We start from the raw sequence: 12,222 nt of genomic DNA, 5'->3' as shown, positions 1-12,222 counted from the left end.
GAGGTTTCGGAGAAAAGATGAGTTCAGTTTTCCACACAAGTTTCTGATGCCTTCTGAACATTTGAATTTGTCATTCTTGTGTTTAGAACATATTCTCTTGCCTCTATTGCCATTTTTGGAAATACATTTCCTTCAAGGTCTTCAGATTCTACCATTATATTATTGTTGTTGTTCAATTATGTCTGACTCTTTATGACCTCATTTTGGGGTTTTATTAGCAAACATCCTGGAGTGATTTGTCATTTTTTTTATCCAACTCATTTTACAGATAAGGAAACTGATTTGCCCAGAGTCACACTGCAAGTAAGTTATCTGAGGTCATATTTGAACTCAGGTCTTCCTGATTCCAGAATTGGAACTTTATCCACGGCCTTACATATCCACTTTATGATATCTTTCCTAATTTCCCTAGAAGCCCAACCCATTCCTTTTGAATCTTCTAGGTCATCAGTCTGACCTCATCTAGGTGCTTGTTACTTCATGACTTGTATTATATAGATTGTAAGTTATAGGATCATAGATTCCAGGGAATTTAGGAAACAGCTAGTCTAATGTTCTCATTTTATAAAAGAGGAAATTGGTTTTCAGAGAGAGGAAGTCATTTGCCCAGATTTACACATGTAGCAGCAGAGCTAGGATTCCAACTAAAGTCATTTCTTTAATTTCGTGATAAGATTCCTAAACTTAGACTCTCTGCCACTATGATACAAGAATAAACAGCAAACCACTGCAGTGTCTTTGCCAGGAAATTCCCAACAGGGGATGAATAATGGGACTGAACACAAACAAACAACAAATAGAGGATGGAAGCCAGGAAGTAGACAAAGGTGTTGGAAGAGTCAAAGAAAAGCATCAACAGAATTTAAAAATACATTTAGAAGAATTAGTTTCTTGATTAAAAAATGCAAAAATCTGGGGGGGGAAATGCACATGAATTGCATGGGATTCTATGAGCTCCTAGGAGGACTCAGTGGCAGGAGTGCCATCTGCTGGCTTCATAACCTCAGTGCCATTTATTGGAGCTCCCAAGGGTGAGTTATGGACAAAGAGGTATTGCTGTTACCAAGCCTCAAGCTGATTACTTTCCAAAGAACTCAATTTTCCATTAGTGGCTCGGATGAGTCTTGGCAGGTGGTTACACAAGTCCAAATATATAATCATCTTCATTTTGTGGGCCTGTTTTTTTTGTTGTTTTTGTTTTTGTTTTTGTTTTTTTGTTTTTACAAAGTGCTTGTTTGCATCAGCTTTCTCCAGGCAATTGCTCCTCATCAAAAGTGACATATACAGGTGTACTTTTCTTCATGAAATAGATGAGTCCAAAATAACTGTGCAGAAACAGAATTGTATTTTCTCAATGAAATATTAGTAGAGGTGGTGAATGGTGGAATGCAAGGAATATTAAGGAGCAAGGAGACCTGGCTATGAATCCTAAACTTGGATTTTCTGAGCTCAGTTTCCCCAGCTGTAAAATGAGTTTCCAGGGGGAGGATTTGATATTCTCTAAGGTTGGGAGTCAGGAAGAGCTGAATTCAGATTTGACCTCAGTCACTTATTAGCTGGGCAGGTCTTTATATTCTGTTTGGCTTGGTTTCCTTATTTGTAAAAATGAGCTGGAGAAGGAAATGTCAAACCAGTCCAGTATCTCTGTTAAGAAAACCCTAAATGGGTTTACAAAGACAGAGACATGACTAAAATAAAGGTTATTTTCAGTTTCAACATTCTAGGATTTTAGAGATTCTTTGCCTTTCTTTCCCCTTTCTCTCTATTCATAATCCTAATTCATACCTTCTCCATTTTTTTTAACCTGGAATACTGCATTTGTCTCCTAGTTTATTATTCAAATTTAGCCCCTTTCCAATCAGTGTTCCACACAACTTGCCAGAATGATTTTCCTAAAGCAAAGATCTGACCATCTGCCATTCTTCTGCTTCCTATTACCTACATTAAATGCTGAAAAGCATTTAGGGGAATGATGGAGAAACCCAGGTTAGTTCAGCCAGGTAGAAAACAGAAAAGAAAAAAACAGGAGGACGTCCTTCAATGGTGGTTCTGCTCTCCAATCAGAGGGAAGGGTACCAGGGTCAGGGGATTTTATGAAGTGCAAGTTACAGCACTGAAGTGATTTTCTAGGATGAAGAAGTTCCTTCCTAGAATAAGATGAGAAGGACAAAAGAGTGCAACCAAGTAAGAAATGAAGAGGGGGAAAATAGCTTGTTCATATGCCAGTTAAAATTTGTAGACTGATTCGATCTCACAAAACTCTGAGATTGATTTATTATAAATTAGTTATTATAAGTTATTATAAATAGCAATATTTCTGTGTTAGCCAGAAAAGCTGAAAGTCTTCCCTTTCCATTTTGATTTCACTTTTTTTTTTTTACTAAATAAAAAAGTATTCTTTGCCTCATTTTTTACCTAGCTTTAGTCATTAAATGTGCATTATTGCCTCAGACAAACATATCTGAGAAAGACAGCTCAAAAAGGCCAAGATTCCCATTGTAACAAGGGCCATCTCTAGTCCTTCTGATCTATATTTTGGCACTAGACCCAAATGTCTCTGGAGAACAAAGTGAAGCTGGTGACTTTGCCCAGGTGTCCTTCCCTTAAAGCCATTCACATGTTTGTCATGGCATCTCCTTCCTGATTCATGGTCATCTTTGAGAAGGAAGGACAAACAAGAATTACTTATAGGATCAAATACTAACTCTTCTGTATGGTCGCATTTAAAGTCCTTCCTAACCTTATTCTTCTTTCTTACTCCATTCTGCAGTCCAGTCAAAATGGTCTGTGGCTTTTGCCTTTCATCTTAATGATTTTGTTCTGACTGTCTCACATGCCTGCAATATACTTCTTCCATACCATCTACTGAAAGTTTCCTTCCTCACTCTTTTATGAAGAGATTACCCTTCTCCTTACCGATGTTATTCTCTTTACAGATTCCCTTGACCCCATTTCCTACTGTCTTCTGTAGATTGCCTCTGAAATCATCCTCCCTTTAATCTTCTATCTTTCCCTACTTACGGCTCTTTCTCTCAGTCCTGCAAAAGACAAAACAAAATTCTCTCACTTTTTTTTTTAAACTCTTCTGACATTCCCTTAAAACATTTTCATAGATCTCTCCTTTTTCATATCCAAATTCTGAGGGAGGAAAACTATCTATTCCTGTTTATCTATTTCCTCTCCTCTCCTTTACTTCTCAGTCCTTTGTAATTTGGCTTCTAACCTCATGATTCCATTGAAGCTATTCCTTCTATAGTTACTAGTGATTTTTTAATTATCAAGTTTGATTTTTTTTTAATTTCTCATCCTTATGGTATCCTTTGTAGTATTTGACACATTTGTTCTTCTAATTCTTTGTCCTCTTTGGATTTGTCCTACCTGTCTTACCATAGGCTCTTATGCTAGTTCATTTTCCATATAATATATCCTGACTGTGAAAACACTTCCAAAGGATTGTCCTGGGCTCTCCTTTTCTTTCTCTACTCTTAACTAATGACCTTATCAGCTTTCACAGATTTAATGATCGTTTTTATGCTATTACTCCCTGATCTATATATCTAACCTGTCTTCCTCCTGAATTCTAATTGCCTGTCTCCAAGTATTTATCTAATATTTTAAGCTAGATATCCCCAAAACATCTCAAACTCAATATAGCCAAAGCTAAATTCATGACTTTTTCCCCTCAAATCAACCAAACTTTTGAACTGCCTTATTTCTGTCAAGGGCACCATTATTTATCCAGTTACTCAGGTTCAAAATCCTAGTGTTACTTAATTTTTTCAATTTGTCTTACCCTGCATTGAATTATTGGCCAAATATTATTTCTATATCCACAATATCTCTTGTGTTCATCTTCTTTCTTCTGAGACTCATAGGTAACTCTTCTAGTACCAGTCCTTGTCATCTCTTACCTGGACTACTATACTATCTTCCTAATTATTCTGTCTGCTTCACATTTGTCCCCCTCTCTAAACATCTGCTACAGCTACCAAAGTCGTTTGTCTAAAGTGCAGATCTGATCTTGTCACTCCTCCACTCAATAAACTCTAGTGGTTCTCTATTGTCTGGAAGACTGAATACAAATTGATCTGTTTCATGTAAAAAAAAAAACAATAATAACAACACTTTCAAAAAATTTTTTAACTTTCATTTTTTCTGGTTTTGGTTGTACATTCATTTTAATATACTTTTTAATGAATTATATTGGGAGGAAAAAGATCAGGAAAAAAAATCATGAGAAATAAAAACAGAAGGAAAAAAACTGAACATAGCATGTGTTGATTTGCATCTCCACAGTTCTCTCTCTGGCTTCAGATGGCGTTTTCTATCCAGAGTTTATTGGGATTACCTTGGAATGCTCAAACACTAAAAAGAAACAAACCTTTCATAATTGATCGTTGCACAATCTTGCTGTTACATGTACAATGTATTCCTGGTTCTGTTTATTTTGCTTCTACATTAGTTCCTGTAAATCTTTCCATATCTTTGTAAAATCAACTTGTTCATCATTTTTTATAGAACAATAGAATTCCATTACTTTCAAATACCATAACTTATTCAAGCATTCCCCAATTGATGGGCATTTATTCATTTTCCAATTCTTTGCCATCACAAAAAAGAGCTGCTACAAACATTTTTGCACATGTGGGTCCTTTTCCATCCTTTATGATTTCCTTGGGATACAGACCCAATAATAGTACTGCTGAATCAAAGGTATGTACAGTCCTTTGGACATAAAAACAATACTTTAAAAAATTAGTTAATATGCACTAATTTTCTCTTCCCCTCTACCTGAAAAAAAAAAACAAAAAACAAAAGCCTTGTATATTTTTACATAGTTTTACATGTATATGTATATTTTTACATAGTTAAGTCAAATGCATTCTCACAATGGCCATTTCTAAAACTGATCTCTCAATTTGACCTTGAGTCCATCAATTCCCTAAAAGGAGGGGAGTGACCTGCTTTATCTTCAATCCTCCAGAATCATGATTGCTCACTGCATTGGTCAGAGTTTTAGAGTCTTTCAAAGTTTTTCATCTTTCCAATGATAGAAGCTGTTTTTTGGATTCTGCTTACTTTGCTTTTCATCAGTATATACATGTCTTTTTGTGGTGGTAAAGAATTGAAAATTAATGAGGGTGTTCATCTGTTGAGGAATAGATAATCAAATTATGTAATTTGAATGTAATGAAATATTTTGTTTAGCTTTTGAAGCCCTTTATAACTGGATGTTAATCTACCTTTCTAGCCTTGTTATATAAAACCAGACTCTTTGCAGTTATTAATATACACCACTATTTCTATCATCTCTTTCTTGGAGTTAACCTCCATGCTTGAAATACACTCTCTCCTAACCTCTGCCATTTAGAATCTCTTAATTCTTTTCAAACCTTTTTTTCCCCAAAACTTTTTATATGAAGCCTTTTCTCATCCTCCAGTTGCCAGTACTCTCTTTCCCCAAAATTTGCTATATATATATGTATATATATAATCAGGCACATGAATGTAGGTATATGCACATGTACACATAGACATGCATGTATACCTATATGCTATTTGTGTGTATATACACCTATATATGTGAATATATGTACATATATTTATGTGTGCATCTTATGTTTATATATGTATACATATATATTTTCTGTCATTTCTCTATTTCATCTATCTCAGAGCGTTTTTTTAATTTTTGACTTTTATATCTTGACTGCATACTACAAATTTTGGTGGGTTGTATAATTTTTGTCATAATCTTTAATGAACTTACTGATTGTTTCTATGATTTATTCTTTGACTCAGCCATTCTTTAAGATTAAGTAATTTGGTTTCCAATTAATTTTTAATCTTTGTCAAAAGTTCTCTATATCAAATATAATTTTTGTTACATTAAGGCTAGTAAAAAAGTATTTAGTATTTCTGTTTTTCTGTATTTGTTTGTGAGGTTTTATTCCTTAGTACATGCTCAGTTTTTTGAAGATTTTATGCACATCTTAGAAACAGATATATTCCCTTCCCCCTCATGAGATTACTCCCTCTAGAGATATATAATAGCTAACATTTATAATATTTTGTTTATGTCCTTAACTTCTTTTTTATTTTTTTTGGCCACACTTATCTAAATGTGGGGAAAATGAGTTGAAGTTCCTTAATTTTATTGTTTTATTATCTATTGTCTTCTGTAAATCCCTAAGATTATAAGCAGAAGAGCTTTATTTAGTCCTTTATGATTTCTCACTCATGTTTACCTTTTCATATTTCTCGACTCTTGTGTTTATATGATAGATTTTCTACTCAGCTCTAAGTTTTTCAAAAGGAATGTTTGGATATCCTCTATTTCCTTAAAGATTCGTATTTCTTTGGTAGGATTATACTGTTTTGCTGAGTTGGTTATTCTTGATTGCAAATCTAGATTCTTTGCCTTCTGGAATATGATATTCCAAACTTTCTTTTCTCTTAAGTGGTGTCTGCTAAATCTTGTTTGATATTGACTGTAGCTCCTCAATACTTGACTTTTTTCTTTCTGACTGATTTTTCCTTGACCAAGAGTTCTAGATCTGGGATAATTTTCTTTTATGATTTTTTAAAAATATGTATCTAAACCTTTTTTTGGCACATGGATTTCAGGTAGTCAAATGATTTAAAAAATATCTCTCCCCAGGTTTTTCCAGTTGTTGAAATATCTATGGGATTTTTCACATTTTTTTCTTTTATTTTAGACTTTTGACTTTGTTTTATTATTTCTTAATGTCCTATGGTATCAGCCTCCATTTGTTTAAATCCTAATTTATAAAGATAATTTTCTTCAAGAAGGCTTTGTACCTCTTTTCCTAAATTGTTGACTTTCTTTTTATATCTTTCTTCCTTAGTTCTCTTTTCCTTTCCCATTTTCCCTCTGTTGCTCTTATTTACTTTTTAAAATAATTTTTAGATTAAAAAAGAACCTTCTAGCTTTAACTCTTCTAGGAATTTTTCTTGGTTTTGTGTCCAAGTTATAGTTTTGTTTGACATTTTGCTTGTATCTGTTTTAGATAATTCTCTTTTTGTATTTATTTTTTTCCTGCCTACTTTTTGCTTTTGCCTATGTGCTGGTCAATTCTAGGGGATTGTCTGGCCTGAGTTTACATCCTTTGACACACTTTTGTTGGTTTTACAGCTCAGGATAGGATCCTGCAAGCTCTCTATGTACCTAAAGTGGTGTGATCTGGAGGGAGGTCTATTTATTATTCTCTTGATCTGAGCTCTGCAAGTTCTAATCCCAGGTTTGGTTCTTTTCTTGTTTAGGAGTAGACTGCTGAATTATTAATTTACTGATAGCTACTTTGGAGACTGCATGTTTGGAGTGACTGAATTGTTGGCTCCTCTTTGGCTTGGGAATACTGATGTGGCTATTCCACTAAAAGCTTTATGCTGGGCTAATGACCTAAGCTATTCCTCAGCTGGAAAAATGACTCACTGTGATTTTTTTCCTAGGCTTTCCCAAACAAAATTTGATCTCATACACTTTCTAGATCATTGTGAAGAAATAGTATAGAGCTTAACTCTATGCTTCTTTTAAGTCTGGCATCTTGATTACAATATGCTTGTTGATCAAATGACTAGGAACATCTTAGTCTTAAATTTCTCTGTACCCAAGCTTTTGTCAATTGGTTAATGATCTATAAACTTAAATGCACTAGAGAAGCTTTTATTTAAATGAAATGTTTCTTTGCAGCCAAGAGTCCATTTACAATATGAATCTCAACTTCTGATTTATCAGCTTTATAAATTCAGATTTATTGAGTTAGAGTACTTGTAGACAAATAATGAGAGATCATAATAAGGTGAATGTACTGAAGTCTCTTGATGCTCAAAGGGGAGGAAGTGAATTGACTGGTGGGAGAAAAGACTGTGGGATCAATCAGTCAACACATAAGAATTTATTAAGCATCAATTATGTATCCATCATTATGGCAAGGAACTAATGCTTCAAAGAAAAAAAAGGAAAATAATAGCTCCTGCCTTCAAAAGGCTTATAATCTAATAAAAAGAAAAAAAGAGCTAATCTCTTTGTATACAGATATACACAAAATAGATACAATATAATTTGGAGGAGGGTGGATAAAGGCTTCATGTAGAAGGTGTCTCTTGAATGAATCTTGAAGGAAAGAGGAATAAGAAGTGAAGGTGAGATGGGAGTATGTTCTAGGCTGAGGAACATCCAATATAAAATCTCAGAGATGAGAAATGAAGTGCCACGTGAAAGGAACAGGATAGTTTGGCAGGACCATAGTGTATATGGAAGAGAATAATGTATATTTGGACAAAGGATCTTGGGTTGAATTTTGTCTCTGTTACTTTCTATTGGAGAGTCATGGACAAATTACACCATCATAGCTAATAATTACATGGCAATTACTGTGTGCTAGGCACTGTGCTAAATGCTTTATAATTATTATCTCTCTTAATTTCTCCAGGACTCAGTTTCTTCATCTGTAAAATAAGGAATTAGCTAGATATTCCCTAAAAGATCCCTTCTAGTTCCAAATCTATGAATGTATGAACTCAGTAAATTTCTGGGAAATATTTCTTAGGACATTAGTCTCCCATCTGATTGCCTATCTCTCTCATTATCAGTAGTAGGCAGCTGCAGAAATACTGTCAACATTCTCCTCAAATTCTCATCCTCATTCTATCATTAAGCAGCTGATAATACTTAGAGATGAGTATGCAAAGAAAGATGCATTGATAATAATAGTTTTATTGTCATTGAGTCCTTTCAGTCTTTTCGACTTTTCATGATCCCATTTGGGTTTTCTTAACAAAGATACTAGAGTGGTTTGCCATTTCCTTCTCCAGTTCATTTTACAAATGAGAAAACTGAGGCAAACAAGGTTAAGTGACTTGCCCAGAATCACACAGCTAGTAAGAGATTGGATTTGAAATCAGGTCCTTCTGACTTCATGGCTCTGCGAACCACCTAACTTCCTGAAATAACAATTTAAAATCTGTAAAAAGGGAATTATAAGTAGGAGTCAGAAAAACAGTGGACTTGAATGTAAAAGCAAAGAACCTGGATGTGAGTCTATGAGCCATGAGCAAGTCGTCCTAATTACAGATTTAGAGTTAAAAGAGATCTTAGAAGTCATCAAACCCAAACCCTTAATTTTGTAGTTAAGAAAAATGAATTTGCCCAATGGTAGGTCGTTCTGACTCCATGTCCAACATACCTTTGAGTCTCAGTTTGCTCATCTGTAAAAAGGGGATGAAAAACCTTGTTCTATCAACCTCATTATTTGGTTTTGGGGATTTTTCTTGTGAAATATAATGCAACAAAGAACAACAGTGACGATGATAGTAATTCCTAGTTTCTAGCTGAGGGAGTTGAGCCAAGTAATTTATAAAATCTTTTCCATTACTCCAGATGCTCTGATTTTGAAGGTTATGACAAGACTCTTTTATGATGAGATTTACAGGGAACCACCAGAGGGCACTGCAGCCCCATGAATAAAAATACAAAGTCCATTGCATTTGGTGGTCTCTGAAGCAATCTGGTTTTGAGAAAAGAAACTGGAACAATAGAAAACCTTTGGTAAGGGCCTATTGTTTGTAGAGATAAGGCTGGATCACATTTGGGAAGCAGTAGGGCGTTTCCAAATGATCCCCAGCCCCTTTAGGAGACCCTGTCCTTAATACCAACCCTCTTGCTGGTGATACCCCAGGATCACGGATGATGCCTGGCAGGCAGCCCAAAGCCCAGTGGGTGTAAGCAGGTGGCAGAGTATTTTACTTTTTAGAGGGAAAGCTCTTTGTATGACTGTATAGAACTACAGAGCAGAGGTGCACCGTGGGCAAGTAGAACCTCAGAGTTTTATAAGGACCAGGTTCAAGTAGTTGTTGTTGTCCTATGTGACCCTGAACCTCATTCTGAGACCATAAATTGTGGAGCAGGAGCAGTTGCTAATGTTTATTGGCAGGGGGAGTTGTCTCTCCAAGATGAAACCTGAGATTTCTCTCTGAGAAAAAGAACAAAGATGCTGAAATATTTTAATCATGATGACTTATATAGGAGGCAATGTAAAAATATTTTTTCTTTTTAAAAATTTTGTTTTTGTTTTTATATCATCATAGTTTCCTACAGAATCCCTCCCTCTCCCACCAAGCCATCCCATATAACAGTTTTTAAAGACAAAAAAAGTACAGCTCATCAATATGTTTAACGTAAAAAGATATTTTCAGTTCAACAAGCACTTATTAAGCACTTACTATGGGCTAAGTATTGTGCTTAGCACTGAGGATAAAAAAGCAAAGTGTGTGTGTGTGTGTGTGTGTGTGTGTGTGTGTGTGTGTAGTCTTTCTCCTCAAACTCAAAAAATTTACCTGGAGTTGGGGAGAAGAGACAAAGGAGAATTGGGACAAGTCAGTCAACAAATGTTTGTTAAATGTTTACTATGTACCAGCCATTGAATTAAGCGCCTAGGATATAGACAAAAACTTCTGTCCTCAAAAAGTTTATGTTTTAATTGGGAAGGTAATATAAATAACTAGTCAGATTTCTACAAGATGGAAGGTATTGAGAAGAGAAGATATTAGTGACTAGTGAAGAGTGAGCAGTAAAATCCTCCTGGAGATAGGATTTGAGTTGAGTCTTGAAGGAAAATTAGGAAATTTAAGGAAATTAAGGAAATTAGGAAATGAAGATAAACTAAGAGTTGGAAGTGAGATATCTGCAATCCAAGACACAAGTACTGAGAGAGGATAGAATGTCTTGTTGAAGGAACTACAATTGTTGCTAGTCATGGATATGTATATATAAGTGTGCCTATTGTTGGAACCACAAGCTTGTGCAGAGGAAAATAAACGGTAAGAAGACTTGCAAAAGTAGGAAGGAAGTAGGCTAAGAAGAGCTTTAAATGAGAGCTTATAAATATAAGCTCTTTAAAAGAGCTTATAGATAAAGGAGTTTAAATTTGATCCTGGAAGCAATTGGGAGCCACTGCACCTCAATGAGCAGGGAAGTAGCACAGTTAAATCTAGGCTTTAGAAAAATCACTTTGGCAGATTTGGAGGACAATGAATTAGAGTGAAAAGAGATAAATCAATATAAAATATATCCCATGTGTCACCTGAGGCTCAGAGTGAGAGAAAATAAAGAAGAATCAAGGATAGTTCTGATGTGGTAGATCTGAATTTTGGGGGGGGTGGAATAAGGAAGTTTGGGAAATTGGGGGGAATGGTGGTGGCTAAAAATAAGACATTTCATTTTGGACATTTAGATTTTCAAATGCCATTTGGAGGTGAGAGAGGAGGAAAAAGATGTGCTGCTACAGAGTTATCGAGGAAAGAAGAGGTTTGCAATAGTCATCTTGGGAATTGTCATACAACATTGAGAGTCTAATTAAAATTAGATAGTATAAATTTGTAGTGAACCCAAAAAACAGGAGGTGCTTCCAGTGGAGTTTGACATTACTCAAGGAAGAGTGGAGAAGACAAATGACTTGATTATGGTAGGAATAATCTAGGGCCGGGGTTTGGCAATAAACAATGATATAATAAGACAGGGAACATAGAAGACAGTTGCTGATGCTTCCCCCCCCCAAAAAAAAAATTATCTTGTATTCTTGTATTTACATTTTGTATTTGATGTCACTGTTCTCATAATTGTTATTTTTCAATCGTGTCCAACTTTAACTCTGTGATCCAATTTGGAATTTTCTTGTTAAAGACACTGAAGTGGTCTGGCACTTCCTTCTTCAGATCATTTTACAGATGAGAAAACGGAAGTAAATAGGGTTAAATGACTTGCCCAAGCTCAACCAGACAGTAAGTCTTTTTAACTCTAGTTAAATATCCAAGTAAAATATCCAAGTGACCTTGTGAATTTGAAAGGTTCAAGGAGTTTGGGTCCATTGTAAGTAGCCAACTGGACTCGGGAAGCTTCTGCCTCAGAAAAACAAACACCAACAAAAGGAAGAAGTCAAGGGCAGCTGGCAGGGCAGTTGACATGGACTTTGAGAGGACAGTGCAGAGCTGAGGTGAAATATAGCATTGCTGATTCAGCAGTCCCACACATTTTATTTATGTTCAGATGGAGCTGAAGGCTCAACCTCCCAGCAGAACAGAACAGAATGATTCTGCTACTTGTTTAGTTGAAAGGTTCAGAGTGCTCAATGGCCAATAAGGAGAATGCTTTGTCATCTCAAAATGCAAAAGTCCTTCGGTGCTGAGTCACATATAATCCGA

The sequence above is a fragment of the Sarcophilus harrisii genome, chromosome 3, assembly GCF_902635505.1.
Source record: "Sarcophilus harrisii chromosome 3, mSarHar1.11, whole genome shotgun sequence".
NCBI lineage: Eukaryota > Metazoa > Chordata > Mammalia > Dasyuromorphia > Dasyuridae > Sarcophilus > Sarcophilus harrisii.
This window is presented reverse-complemented; position numbering follows the sequence as displayed.